Source organism: Syngnathus acus, chromosome 5, assembly GCF_901709675.1.
Source record: "Syngnathus acus chromosome 5, fSynAcu1.2, whole genome shotgun sequence".
Taxonomy (NCBI): domain Eukaryota; kingdom Metazoa; phylum Chordata; class Actinopteri; order Syngnathiformes; family Syngnathidae; genus Syngnathus; species Syngnathus acus.
In genome coordinates this window covers 1,058,740-1,074,437 of record NC_051091.1, presented here as the reverse complement: position 1 = coordinate 1,074,437, position 15,698 = coordinate 1,058,740, and the positions used below count along the sequence as shown (strand labels likewise).

Sequence of the window (15,698 nt, the reverse complement as noted above, 5' to 3'; positions counted from 1 at the left end):
GAGGCTTTAGCTAAAAGTGCCATCTAGCCACCACTTTATGTGTTATTTTTAATGTAAGCCAAGAGACTAAACACGCCACCAGGACAAACAAACAGCACATGGGGTCGTGCTAAAAAAATGAGCGTTAGGGAAGACAATGCAATTTGCATCGATGGCAAAAGTAGGTAAGGAAACAATGGCTGACGTTTTGATGCAATCACAAAAATGACTGACATGTTTCTAAATATTTCATCAAATCTTTTAATGCAATAACACTGAAAATATGACACTTTGCTACTCTGTCTGGTAGTCAGTGGACAGGTGACAACGGTAGAATTGCGATAATTGAATAAGCCTCCCATAATAGTCTCATTTATGCTATTTGTAGCTCTACAAAATAAATCATCCACCAATTAGCACTGCACTGACATCATGCATAAAACATGCCAGGGAAGATGACAGCCGGAAGGAAGTCAATGGAGGCTGTTTGCTTTTTTGTCTTGTTTTCTTTTTTAAATTGCCTTAATGATTGACATTTTGATTCCAGGCTGCAAAATGAAGCTGTACCAACGTTGCGTTTTATTGAGGTCTTCTGATGGATAAAAATAGATTCTTCTATTTATAAGCAGGATTAAAACACACACATAGTGTAAAAACTCTCTCAGTCATCCTGGCATAATTTGCCGTAGCATCCTTCCAGAAGATAGATTACTTCTGGTCAACATAAAAGCAATGTTTCTTAATAGATGACAACAATTACCACATTTTGATGAAACAATTTGCTGTGCTGTTATAATGCCGATTAATCAGAAAGATAGTTTATATTACATGGCGGAAAGCCAAGAGGAAATAGTGCGTCACGGACAGAATGTTGATCATTTCAAGAGAACAACAAAGTTAGCCAAGCACCAACCTTAAGCTCACAACTGCTGACTCGACATTCATTGGCCAGCCTTTACCTCATACTAAAGCCACACACTCGCAGATGATACATTCGGTGGATGCACATTTTGTTGTTGAATGATGCAGAATCTTTTTGTTTTTTAAATCTATGAGTTGATGACATCATTGGCAGGATGGTTGATTCTAATTATATTCGATACCTGCAGCTCTAATTAAAACCAGTCTATGGTGTATGACATGTTAAACCTTAGCAAGACCAAAATGCTGGAACTGTCTCAAGATAAAACCTGTGCTGCTGCTGCTAGAATGCCTGACGTACGTACGTATGTAAGTGACCAAAGACTAGCTCGGCATGATAAAATGGTGGTGCTGCAATTTTGACTGACACGTGACTGCCGCTTTGCCCCTCCTTTTTGTTCCGCTGCAAGAATTGTGACTGCGCAAGATGATGTTTTATTAGCGGCCTGCGTACTAAACGCATTGTGTAAGCTTGTTTAGCATAATCTCACAGGCACAAATATATGCGCCACTGACGGCCGCTCACACGCACACCAACACACACACACGTGCGCGCACACACACACTGCAAACAGATGCTAAACCTCAAGGAGGCTTCCTCACCAATTAGACTTTTGTCTTTTGTTTACCAGGACACAGTTTGACATCTTCCCTTTGTCGATGTGTTACTTGATCAGTTTGACGTGTTGTGTCTGGCATACAGGTGTGAGTGCAGCTCACTAAAATAAGCCTCTGTTCCAATTCTGTGGTACTGAGAGATGGCTTCTCACCATGAAGAACAAGTGTGGTGGATCAAATCCATAACGTGGATCTGAATATAAATTGTTGATAATGAGATCCATGGTACTCCAACACACGTCTTAAAGAAAAAAGATTTTTTCCCCAATGGCTCAAAGGTTCATTTGTCGAGGTCAGGTCACATATGATAATGTTGTGTATTCAAAATAAAATGTCCTTTTCATTCAAAACAACCAAAATGCATACAATAAAATTCCATTTCAATTTTGACACAAAAAAACGACCTCTTTGAATATGATGCGATGCAGTTTTTATACCACTATAAACATCTGCATGTACTGTGCTCATCAAAAGTTCATTCTGCCCTCCCACTCACTTCATTATGAATATATTGTATTTCATTTTCCTCTTAACCCCAATACATAGACAACAATAAGTGGATTTCTTTTGACAATAGGACAAATGCACAAGTCGTGATTGCATAACAACAATATTAACTTGCTGTGATGCTAGTGGAGCGCAATTAAGTCGTGCGCTAATTGAATTTCATACAATCTAAAAAGCCCAAGGCTGAGCTGCAGTAAAAAACACATTCAATAAAAAGTGTCATGCATATACAGTGACGTTCTACTTTGGATAGAAAGTGTGTGCACACGTATGTGGGCTGAAAGTGTGTCACTTTTAACACGCAGTCATCGGATGACGAGGATGCGGAGGATGACATCTTTCTCGCACATCTGCCCCGTTGATTCTTTATCACAGCGACACATGCACGACACAGTCGGCACGGAATCGGGTGTTTAGATGGACCGCGTTGGATTCGGGAGGTGAGGTGCGGACAACTGCACTGATCAAGTCAGCCATCTTAACTTTCAAAATGCTGAATATGGTTTATTCCAAGTGAGTACGCTTTCTTTTTGCTCTGAAGGCTTTATTTACCCTCACAAAAAAAATCCAGATATTCCTACGAGTTTGTTTTTGTGAATAACAACGGACTATATATAATATAAAAAAAATAACCCTAACCCAGCCTCTATTCGTGCAAAAAGGAACATGGCAACTTGTAACGTCAAACAAAATGGGAATTCGGATGAATAAAGTCTCGGAAACGTTTGATTTGGTAACAACCCGCTGGAGGAACTCGCTGACGTTTAATCAAAGGCACCAAAACAGTGATAGCAGCACAAGAGGGATCTACATATTTCCCATGCCTTTTTTGTTTTTATGGCACTCGCGGCAATCCAGCGGTTTGTCTTGCTTCAAGACAGCATTCAAGCAAGCATCCAATCAGCAACCAGCTGAGCACCATTTGCCTCCCGCCAGGCACGCCAAGATGGGCTCGGCAAAATACGAGATTTGACCTGAAACTTTCTGTCATTCTGCCATCTTTATCTGGCATTTTATTTTCCTAAACATGTTTTTCAGGGAGCGCTATTAAAAAGCAACAGCATGCATGCAAATAGTTTCTCATTACAGTAATTAAAGAAGCAACTGGATGCAAATCAGTGGAAGCGCAAATGCAATTTGTGAGGACTAATTGGTCACATTTTGAGCAAACATCAAAGCGGCGTGGAAAACCAGGAGACCATCTTGAAGTCACCACCGCCAATGTGGATGGAGAAATGGGAGCCAATGCACCAGGCCAGGCGTGTGCTGGGCCTTTCATGCACTTCCCCTGGATGAGCAAGGAGGCTGGGAGGTGAAGCAGAAAATGAGGAATTTAAGAGTGCGGACGGCAAGGAAGTCGTTGGGGGATGCCAAGGATTAAAAAGAACTCCACCATGGGTGACCTTTGAATAAACATGATAGTTGTATTTTCAAACGGATAATGGCCAATGGATGGCTCCTACTTTAACAAACTCCCATTAACACCAATTAAAGCATGTAAATCAAAATCAGGTTGTTGTTTTTTTAATCGTTCAGACTAATTTGATGTCTCGTAAGTTTCTGTTCTATTTGTCCACCTGCTGATCGCGATTCCTCTTAGGGGAAACCAAAACAACAACGAGCGCTTTGTCCGGGCTTCAGCTGCTTGGCAAAGTCGCTGAGAGCGACTTATGCTCGGCCGCGGTTCACCTCATGACAAAGAATATTCTCTTGCCTCTGGCAAGGCTGCTCTGACACTCACCTCTGTCAGATGTGCCTCTGGGGAGGCTCGCCTTACTCTTGCTAGAGGTGCCACTCTAAAAAGTGCCTTGATATCATTCGGCTGGATATTTCCTCTTTTATACAACATTTAATTGTCTAAATTAAACCATTTATAGTATGTGTGTGGGGGGGGGGGGGGAGTACATAAGAAGCATAATTAGAGTAGTGTAAAGATTGAAAATGTCACTTAAATTGTGTCATATATATATCTTATCCGGTGAAGAAGAAAAAAAAAAAAGATACTAAACAAAAAATGCTATCTGGCAAGAATGATTAAAACTATAAGCTCTCTGCTGTCTGTTATCAGTACAGATACGTATGTCAAGTTGTTGTATCAGTTGGACTTTAAAACTGACAAGGAAACACTTGTGCGTGCATCTGGGAGCTTCTCTTCTGCTTTGATTTCCAGAGATTATGCCAGATTTCTGCCTCTGAGGACACGTCTTCCCGGTCGGTGTAAGGCACACGGATATCTGGTAGATAGATAGCTAGCTTTTTTTAAGCATACAAAATGTATTATGAGTCCACATGTCCAAAGTTAACATCTTCAAGAGTTGAAGTAAAAAAAGCTCATTGGTATCATTGAATTCTTTCATCCACTCTCAAATGGGGGAAACATTTTACTAGGAATCAGGCTGAGCAGAATCAATAATGGAATCATTCAATTTATAATCATCACCAGACCAAATCATAACAAGACATGAAAGAGGTCCATGCCCAAAACTGAAGTCATCCATTTTGGTTTAACTTTAGCGTAGCAATCTTTTTGTAAATTGCCTGGTACAGTGATTCTCAGACGATTCTTCGTACGTGTATGTATACTTTGCAAATGTTACCTCCTTCATTTTCTTGGCATAGGTTGATAAGATCTTTTCTTTTATTCTCATGAAATGTTGTGTTTTATTTGATTGTATTTGTATTTAATTCAGTTTGCCAGTCACTATGCTGCTATGAGCGCAGGAATTCAGGCACAAAGGGAAGCAGATATTGGAGACAGATGGGCGGCCCTTTTCCATTTCCAGCATGTGGCATGAAAAAGATGGTGCTCGCAGATTTTATTATGAAAGCAAAAAATTATTCAGATGTCAGGTTGAGTAAACACAGGCAGTAAAAATGGCTTGAGTGTCAAAGACGACACACGGGAAGTCCAGCAAAGCAGACACAGAGAAGTGAGATAATAAAGGAAGAAAAATGCTGCGTTCAGGTTTATAGCGACAAACCTCACTTCCCCTTGTTACCGCTTCCACCTGCGATTTGGCAGCGCCATGGTATCAGCACGTAACGAACGAGACTCTGTTTGGGCTGCTCTTTCCTCAGATTCCAAACCCTATTTTTGTTTCATTATTATTTCACATTATTATCATGCAAAGAAATGCCAAAATCTGCACACTGTAAACATTTGATTGCAATTCATTGTGCGATTGGGAAATGCGGAACACACACACACACACACATCTACTGGCACAAAGATGGGGGAAATTGGATTCTTTTTGGAAGTATTGTCAGCAAACTCCCTTTACTTTCCCCTTAGAGAGATGATGTCACTCCGCACTGCTAATAATAACGTTTGAACACGCTTTCTCAGGGCAAGTCAGGAAAGTGGATGAGGAAATCTCCTGTATTTCAAGTTCAGATCAATACAACTTTTTTATGTTTGTTTGATATTTTAAGAAAGTGAATGAGGAGGCTGCATGTCCAGAACTCATGTGTGCGCTCACAGAGTTATTCCTGTGGGGGCAAGAGCGGCAAACAGAGCCACATACACTCATTATTTTTAGTCCTGTTTGCTCTGGGCTCCGCTCCGAATTGCCCTCTTCTTCCTCCTCCTCCTCCTCCTCCTCTTCTTCTCAATCTCATCTTCTTCTTCCCGAGAATAAAGATCATCAGTGGCAAAGAAAGAAATGGAATAGAGGAGGAGACCACGTACATATCAAAAATAAATTCATTCATTTAAAATATGATTGACAGTTACTTTGTTTGGCTAAATGTTCACAAAGTGCAGGAAATGGCACACGTTAGCTGAAAGACTTTCCACATTTCAACTGACGTACAGTCTGAGGCCTCCATTAGAATTGCTCTTTGTCTTAACGGTATATCTAACGTCTTCATATTTTTAGAGGTTGAAGTCAACAGGAGTAGAAACGTGCATATGAATTTCCGTGGCACTTGATCACCATTTCACAATCGAGCCAGGAAATGCTGCGCATTCCAAGTACGTGATCAGTAATTCACAACGATAAAAAGTCAAAGATTCAATGACTCTGTGGTTATATTTGAAGCAACATTTTAGTTCATTGTCAAGCGAGCGCATCAAGAAGGTTCATGTGAACTGCTAGCACTGCTGTTGGAGATCTGATGGTAGCGCTACGGGACTGGAGCTGATTTAGCATGTGAAAGCCAGGAGAGGAGAGCCAGAGAGCATGCTTATGATCTATCATGCTGGGCCACCTGCTTTCTCCAAAAGAAGAACACTCAAATGCCACACAGCTGCTGCGCTCAGCCAAGCGTGAAAAACACCACTACAGCACAAAAGACCACATCCGCTCGCTGCCTGTATAAATACATACACAATATAGCTGCACAAACACATAGCGCATTTGTACACAATCAGTTATATATATATATATATATATATATATGTATATGTATATATGTATATGCATATGTATATGTATATGTATATATATATTGTAAAACCGCTTGAAGAAGATAAGTGAGGATTCTTAAGTGTGAGGCAACAAGTTTTTCTTCACAGTATGACGCTGTCACATTTGTGTTTTCGCCAAGGATGATAAAGCACATGCTCTTAATGACTTATTAATGCACAACAACGTACATGCACATGCGGAGATATCTGTCCTACTTCCACCAACAGCCCGAGCTAGTCGTCGACGTACACAGATTGTCTCGATTCGTTTGTGAAATGTCAACAACAAATACAAAAGAAATAATGAGAAGAACATTTTCAAAGAGCCAAGATTCCTATCCCCAAATCATTTCTTTCTTTGAATGATGAATAGTTCCTATTCTGTTGAAGTTGACAGCTGCCATCAGGCATCACAGTTCATTAGCAGTGAGCCAGAACCCTTTCATTTTCATGTCCTACTCCTCCGACTCGCTTCAACCCTGACCGCTGATGTCCTGTCACAATTGCAGAACACGCTCTTCGGAGGGGGAGGGGGAGAAGGGCCTCCGCAAAATGTGCCGCTTCACGTAACCGACCCTTCACTCCTACTTCAGCCCAGGGGCTCTCCGGGTTGGGCAACATATGCCATATTTTAATCCAGAAGTGCCCTCTGTCAAATCATTAAAGCTGCGAAGAAGCCACTTCTGTCAAGTTCTCCCCCGTTCCCGTCAGTCTCTGGCCCAACGTGGACTTGCTGCGCGACTTAATGGAGCCACGGAAAAGACGTCTTTGCCTGCTTCTTGTGAACATGAAGAGCTGAGATGAAGCGGGGCGTTTATTGAGCCATTGCTGACGGCTCAGCAATGACGGAGGTAGACGAATGGACGGACTTCTGAGAATAGCTGTGACATAGTTATGATGTCAATGATAAGATCAAAATTGCTCAAATATCGTACAATGTGCATTGTATTTGTTACACATGCTGTAGCCATTGATTCAGCAAATTTGCAATGTTTGGCCTCTTCGGGGATCCTTAGAAGAAAGATGGCGGTGAGACATATCAGCGTATGACGTGAACATATTTTGTTTACACGTAGTAAGGTACAATGCTCACGCATTTGGCATGCTAACATACAGTGGGATTGCAACATGCTAAGACGGCTTACTTTACATGTTGAGGATTTGACCACATTACAGGGCTGTTTCAAAGATTTGGATTCTTTGGACTCCGCAGCATGACCTTTCTCCGGTGCGTTTTTCCTCACGAGGCAAACGAAAATCATCAGCTCGAGTGGCGAAATAATAAAAAGGGGGAGAGGAAAAGTGATTGATCGCAGCATCCTAACAGGATCTCATATGACCCACCAGATCCATACCCGCGCTCTTGGCTCGATTCTGCGTTTTCTCTTTGGCTCGCTTTGCTGCCACTTTGTCAGCGGGTGTTGGACACAAAATAATTGCTTCTATATTTCCTCCATTGATTTCTGGCACAGGGCAGCCTGTGCTAAAACCCTCGCACACGCACACACACACAACACACCCAGTCCGCCGCCATAGCAGCAGTAAACATATTTACAACTCGGCTTTATGTTGATTCCACAGCTCGTTATTAAGAACACGTCATAAAGAGCTCTTAAATTAAGCGTGGCGTTGCGTAGTTCAACACGCAGAAAGATAAAAGGCCTGAAAAACGAGGGTCGGAGATTCAAAGACTCGATCAAATAGCCGCTTGCATACACTATGCGAACGAAGGCGCCTTTAAATTCTCCATTGCTTTAATTGTTTTTATTGAGGTCGTAAGTTAAAAGCATTGACAGACTGCCAGTGAGAGTTTGCTGCAGGTCAATTTTCATGAAGAAAATCGCACATTGGTCCCTTGTCATCTTTTCTCCCGAATGAGAGTTGCAGCTCTTAATTACGCCACTCTTCATCCTCCTTTAGCCTGGCCCCCGTGGCATGTCATAGCTATAATGAAGCAGCGCTACCTCCCTCCCTCCTGCAACACACAGCTCTGTCATTTCACATTCTGCTCTTCTAGTGGATTGTCCTCCAGATGAGCAACACAGCACACATAACCATTTGGCCACTGACAATCGTGAGCCTCCTTCCCCGAAGCAGATGTCAGGTTTGATATTTTCAATCATCACCTCCAACAATTTTCAAACCAGGGCGGCAAGATAAAATGTCTCTTAACACACCTCGCACCACATGAAAATCGCGCAGGATAATTAGATCCAAAACTGGACTTGGATAGATAACTGACAGAAAAGTGGTGGTAGTGGCAGCAGGTCATACACATCAATTCATTAATAACCCCGTGTGACATTTCATCATTTCTAGTTCATTCCAGGGCTCTCAATTCCAATGAAATCTTGTCTGAAGCATCCAACTTTTATTGCCCTAAATCTGCTGCTTAAAAAAACGCCATCGCCTCAGTGTGACATAGTATGCAATTAGTGAGCACAAAAGGTGTCCATGCAGACACACCCGCCAGCGGCAGGATGCCCGGGGCAGGGCCGCTGAGATGAATTATTAAATATTTGTAAATGAATTAATGCCTGGGGCGGGGGGGGGCACCTGTGAACACAAGCAGAATTTTATATCTGCAGTCACAAGGAAGGAAGGAAGGAAGGAAGGAAGGAAGGAAGGAAGGAAGGAAGGAAGGAAGGAAGTCCAGTTTATTTAGCAGCTCATACTTCTGATGTGACAATTGGTTCCCGGATTTGCCTTTGGAGCAAACAATTGAGCACATAAGCGCGGCGGGCGACCTCAAAGTGTTTGCGAGAGGCGCATGCAAAGCAGAGAGGAAAGGTGAGAATGGGGCGAGGTGCATGTGGAGCGCTTCCCCTGAGTTGCCTTCCCTTTTATTTTCTTGCACCCGCGTCCAAAGCCCAGGAGAAATTAATCCCGCCGCACGACTGCTGCTATTGTCGGTGAGGGACCTTGTGAATGTGTGTGTGTGCGTGTGCGGAGACAGTCAGAGAAAACAGCAAGGTCAGGAGAAGTAAATTGTTTTTACCGAGGCGAGGCGTTTAATTCTGCTTTATATGTGAAAAGCGGTAAAGCGGCATGCTGCTCTGAAAAAGAACCACCGTGCCCGTCATCTTAATAAAGTGCTGGCAAATTGCTCCGACAGCAATACAATTAGGATAAAATAGTGACTGAGGACAGTTCTTTGCTAAACTGTCCCATTTGGAGGGGCGTTTAGGATTTGGAGCTTTGAAATCATATCAATCCATGAGATTGCCATTAAGGTCAACTTTAGGACAAAGTAGCATTTACCATTACGTAAGACAAGAAGACAAGAAACAAAGCAGATGAAGATGACAAGGAAGATATTGATGAAGGAATTGTACATGTTGCAGAGGAGGAAGAGACAGAAGATGATGGAGAGGCAGAAAACGGCAAAGCAGAAGCGATCAAAGTGACAAAAGACCGAGATGAAGAAAAGTTGATGAAGCAGAAGCCCACGTCCAAGATGATATTGGCCAAGAATGTGCCAAAGAGGACAATAGAAGGGACTGGGAGAGCACAAAGTGATGACGACAAAGACCAGAAGGAAAAATGGATGAATAAGCCAAGACAACAGACAGCAGGAGACAGAAGATGATCAAGAAAGATGAATGCCATTGATGACATCTTTTTCCATTCCTTCTAATGTCGCGGAAAAAACATTGACAGTGTTTCCATCCTTGTTGACTCGCTTCTACTCTATTCATCAGCCCAGAGAAATGTTGCCTTGCACCACAACAACAATCTATTGTGTACCAGCATGAGACGAGTGCAAGGAAGAAGAAGACGACGAGGGGGGGGGGGGCTCGTTCCAATAGATGAAAGTCAAGCGTCGTCGCCGCTGCCTTTGAGCGACGGCTTCTTTCACAGCGTCGACATTGCCACTCAAATGCTGGACGACGACTACGAGAATCCGTTGAGATGCAGCGTGGTGGTTCTCGTTCTATGCTTCTGCTCTGAAGTGCCTGAAACCAGTTGGGAGACAACATTTGGAGAAGTAGCTGTTCACTCATTCGGAAAGAGATTCTTATCGGGTGGCAAAATATCAAAACAAATAAAAGTCATCGGTGGAATGGAGACCACTGCAAGAACGTCACCATAGCCACCTCACACATTCAACCTCGCTCGCTCTCTCTCGCTCTATCTGTCTGTCTGTCTGTCTGTCTGTCTCTCTCTCGCTCTGTCTGTCTCTCTCTCTCTGTCTGTCTCTCTCTCCGGACACACACAGAGTCTCAGACGTGGCTGCAACCAGCAGACACGCATGGTGCAAATTAGGCTGAATAAATAAGAGATGGAGTTGCGCCTTCCTTCGTCTCCGAGTCTAATCTCCGAGGTAGGCGGTAGAAACAGCTTGCCACATCAGGTCGCATGAGTGAGCGAGCGAGCGGGACACCGCTGGCTTCCAGGAAACCAATTTGTTTGTTTATTGTCTTCATGTTTTTTTGTCTGCGGTTACACTTCATCGCGGCCGGGCCCATTGTGGACATGCTCGCCTTAAATGGCATCAATAAAACACGCTATGTGCTCTGCCTCCTCCGACAGGAAGCGCCACAAGGCTGCTTTTGTTGCCTATGGCGGCGGGCCTTCCCACACCCCCTTAAAAGGGTCCCTGGATTGGCTTTGCCAGCTGAGGGAGAAAAAAAAAGTGCTTTCCAAACACATTAGCCTACCAGAACACGTTCCAAAATTGGGCCTAATCATGTCGCTAGATGGGCCGACTTTTTCTGGTTCACAGATTACTGCCGTGAGAGTGAGGAAAAAATGGAGGAGGATGATACTTAGGTTGTTGTGCTACTGCTGCTGATTCAACAAATGGGCGGGCCTACTGTATGTGCAAACAAAAGCATCGAAACAGGCTACTTCATCATGAAATCATTCAACGGACTGTTGAGTAGATGCTGAATAGAAGAATAAGCGAGAGAAAAAGTCAACAAACACTATCCTAATTGGATTCCAGCATCTATTATATTCATCTTGTGTGCTAAGTTGATGAAGCGCTTCCATGCATTGTTTTAGTCTCCTGCTCACCTGCACACACCTGCACACGTGACTCACTATGGATCTGAAAGCGCAAACGGCAAGCCGGCAGAGAACGCAAATGCAGCCTGCGGTGGCTCCTCAAAAAGTCCAGACGAGCCTCTTCATCCTGGCCGTCCTCCTCCTCTCCCGGTGGCTCATGCATTTCAAGCAGGCGCCTGCCGAGGCTGCGGCCCAGGCAGGCGCATCCGTTTGTAGCGCCAAGGTTGCTTTTTCAAAAGTGAAAATTGCAATGCCCTGGCTGCCTTTTCTTTCGGAATGCTGAAATTTGTTTGTCGATGCCTGCGGATATGTTAACCTTGCCCTACTGGTGTGGGTACAGTTGCTGTTGATCATCTCGTCAAATTACAAAACTTCTTTGCACATTTCCCACTGTTCATTGTATCTGGAAAAGTTAATTTTCTATCGCAACCTATAGTTCTGTAACCGATGATTTTATCGTAGAGCGGAACTTTAATTTAGCCCAAAACAAAACGAGTACCTCCATTTAGAAAATGCGATGTTCCTTTGATATAGCGCCACTCGAGTGAATTGAAAGAAAAAAAAACTCGGTCACTGCTGTATTTATTATCTGTAATCCAATTGTCTCGTGCCAGCGATGTGTCTAAACCTAAGAGAGATGGCAGTGTTGCATCACTGTGAATTAGAGATCAGCACAGATTCTTAGTAGAAGATAAAGATTATGGCATGAATTTTGGCCTTGGCACATTGATAATGAAAGATAGAAATGCTCACAAAATATGTACGGTATCAACATACTTCAGCAGAACGGGACAAACAGTCCAGAATTTTTTTTTTGAAAGGACAATATCCGCAAGTAGCTGCTGTTGGCCACAGCTCACATCACAACACTCACACTGAACTATAACCAGCCAAAGCGATTCTAGCTCGTGATTGTCACTCACTAGCTGTCACTCTAGCCCCCCCATCTCCACTAATCCCAGGGTGGCCTTTGCTCCGCCTGTCAGCAACGCCAGCCAATAATGCGGCACAATAAAAGCCTCCAGGACAACAGTGGGCCGCAGGCAGCTTCAAGGGCTACTGATGGCGATCTATAAAACAATATAATGGCTCTCCTGTCAGCCGAGGGGTGGGGTGGGGCGGCCGAAAGGCGTGGGGGGGGGAGGAAAGATCTACGCCTCTTCGGACTCTCTGAGGAGACTTCAATTAATCACTGCTGAATTGCATCAGCCCGCAATAGGCGCGTAAGGTTATTACCATGCGCTCTCCGCAGGATGAAATGCGATGATAGCGCTAATTGAGGGAAGAGCCAGAGAGGACGGGAGGGGAGGGGAGCGGGGGAACAAAGAGCTGACCGCACAACAGTTGTCAAAAAGGATGAAGGGCAGTTACAGGAACAAGGTGAACACATGGATGGGAGACAGGATCATGCAAATCACAGTCTTGAAGACAATAAAACATAGTCATTGACAAGGCTTCCCATCATCTGGTGCAACGCTGCAAAAATAATAGGCTCAACTGGCCTTGGTCCCAAAGGCGTCTCCAAATGAATGGATGTTTCACCTGCCTGGAGGCAACTGCCATGAAAGAGAGAACGTCATCGGAACCCCAAATCCCTGCAAAGTTAGCAGACGATTGACTTGAAATGAAAGTTCATGAACTCTTTCAAAATTTGCACAAAGGTGAACTAATCAAAGCGCATTTTTGCTTTGTGAACCTTTTTGTAAACGCGCTCATTCTGGGACCACACATGGATGGGAGACAGGATGTAAAGCCAATGCTGCTGTCAGCCACAGCTCACGCACAGACACTCACACACAGACTGACCAACACCTTGCTTCTTAAAGGCACATCATTAGGACACTAACATTGTATTTACGATACATTTTATGCTTGCAATTTTGTATTTCAATATGTTTACAGTGTGATTTCAAAAGTGTTTCATAGGCTTGGATGTGTTTAAAATCTCCTTATAACAAATTGTTGTGGCATAAAATAGCTTAAACCTTATCATCGCATTATTTATCATCAATCGTGATGAATCTTACTATTGACAATCATGATACTATGTGAGCTTACCTCAATTGTACCTCAAGAATTGCAAAATAACATAGCATGTTGTAATGTAGCATACTAGCATAACATGATGCTACAGAACATACGACCTGATTGTAAAGAATCAGGAAAAAAGAAGGCATTGTTACAGATGACAACAGAACAGAACATCGTGACATCTGACGGACCTAACGTAATGTGGCATTATCGTACCTCATCAGAATGAATTTTAAAAAGTATTTAGAAAAAACCTCATCATCTTATATTGTTCTGCATCATAACCTAGCAAAATTTAACATAACTTATGATAACATATTGTATCGTTACTTATTGTAACAAATCGAAATGTATCGTTCGGAACACAACGTGATATGAAATACCGTGTTTTATTCACTTTGAGTAAATCATTTCAAAAAAGTTGGACCATAGCCTCTCTGCGCTTAAGCTTTTTACCTCCACAGAGTGGGCAGATCCCTCACCGTGAATAAGGCTTCACTGTATTGGTAAAAGAAGCCGCTGTGTGATGTCATGTTAAATGACGCAGTCTGCTCATTTCAAAGGATACCAGTCCGATCATCGGCATGCCATCCGGAACTGTGACAAATGTGGACCTGAAGTTTTTTGGGGTTTTTTTTCCCCCCTCACTCTCTATCTGTTCACGGTCCTCCAGCAGCCATGAAGCATCTCTGAGCAACAACCTCTGCATGGCTTTGTAGATGATGCATAAATGGGATGTCTTCTTGCCCATCATATCAAAAGTATCTGCAGCCTTTGATATTGAGGCGATAAGAGGTGTAAATAGGGGAAGGTGGGTGGGGTGAGGGGGGTCTTTCTCTCTCTTGCCATTTGAGCTGAAGATCACGTATCACGACTTGGGCTCTGCATCCACTCAGCATGGATGGAGTGCAGGCAAGACAGAAGAGTCTTTTTTGTGCATCCAAATAGAGATGCTGCACAAATGCACCTTTCAAGACAGCCTGCTGCGTAGCCACACCATTGAAATCACGATTATCAGAGGACCTGTATTGTAGGCTAAATGATATTTCCGATGTGTCGGATCCATCCATCCAAAAATAAATAAAAAATAGTACACGCATGAACTTCATTCAAATGCAATTAAGAGTGAGGCACGTCCTACCTGACGTCGTGATGTCAATTAATCCCGAGATTTCATTTATTCTCCATTTTCAACCACAAAGCCCAGCCAGACATCTTCTTCTTGTTGTTGTTGTTGGAGAAAAAGCAATTTCCCCTCGGCTCCAAAAAACATAACCTTGGTGTGAAACGATGCACTCAGTTTGTGTTCTTGTGTCGTTCTCCAGACGCGCACAAACAATCCACCGGTCGGTGCAAGTGTGATGGAGGCGAGAGGCAGCTTGAAAGTGATAAAAGTTGCGGCTCCTCAACTTCTCCTCATCTTCTGGTGCTTCCGAGCGTCTTGTGCAAACGCTCAGCCGTCACGCATGCTTTTTGCCATTTGTCATGCAATAGAACGAATGATGGGACAAGAATCCTCCATCGTGTGGACCAGTTGCGGTTGTATTTTCTTTGGAGCTGCGTCTTCCTCTGGTCGGAAGAATGATTTGGACTGGAGGCGTCCGACGGCTGATGAGAGACGCCGGAATCATCCCGCTGTACCACGGAACAGCAATGAGCGTCTGTGCCGTTGTTGTAGCGCCCCCCTGTGGTGACGTCAGGGAGGGAGCTGAGTTGACCTCACCTCAAGGCTTGTTGAGGAGGATGATATGGCAACAGCTTTGGGTGAGTGAAGCAGCCTTTTGTCTCCATGAGACACACTTTGGTCACTCTTATTGTATCCCATCTTAGCTTTCTTTATCTTTATTGTCATATGTACTGTGGCATCCTTTTTTGCATTAGAACACACCCAATCAAACAAGTCAGGATGATCTGTGAAAGACTTTGGATCATTCAAGACTTTGATCGGAGGGAGGGGAGGGAAAGTGTTTTAACAGGGCCTTACGGTCGGTGTATGGGATCCTGGCTTTAGGCTAGCAAATGATGTGGTCATTGAATATTATATGGAGTTAAGACTTTTCAAAGTGTTTCATGCACTAACTGCTGTCTGAGACATAACCAGCGTCTACAGCAACGGAAGCTGCGTGGTCAACTCTCTTCTCAAGCATTAGCGGCAGGAACTCTTCCCTCCACTCATTTTGTTATTGTTGGAATTTTATTTTCCATTTCTCACACACTGGCTTTT

At 43.5% G+C, this 15,698-nt stretch overlaps 1 protein-coding gene across 1 annotated transcript in view; it reads right to left on the bottom strand.

Annotated features, from left to right (window-relative positions):
- si:dkey-238f9.1 (chemokine-like protein TAFA-2) overlaps nucleotides 1-15,112 on the bottom strand; it is a 52,809-nt gene extending 37,697 nt beyond the window's left edge. The window contains exon 1 of the mRNA XM_037251938.1: nucleotides 14,616-15,112. The gene's annotated coding sequence lies outside the window, so the exon portion shown is untranslated. The remainder of the gene's footprint in view (nucleotides 1-14,615) is intronic.
- Between the last annotated feature and the right edge of the window lie 586 nt (nucleotides 15,113-15,698).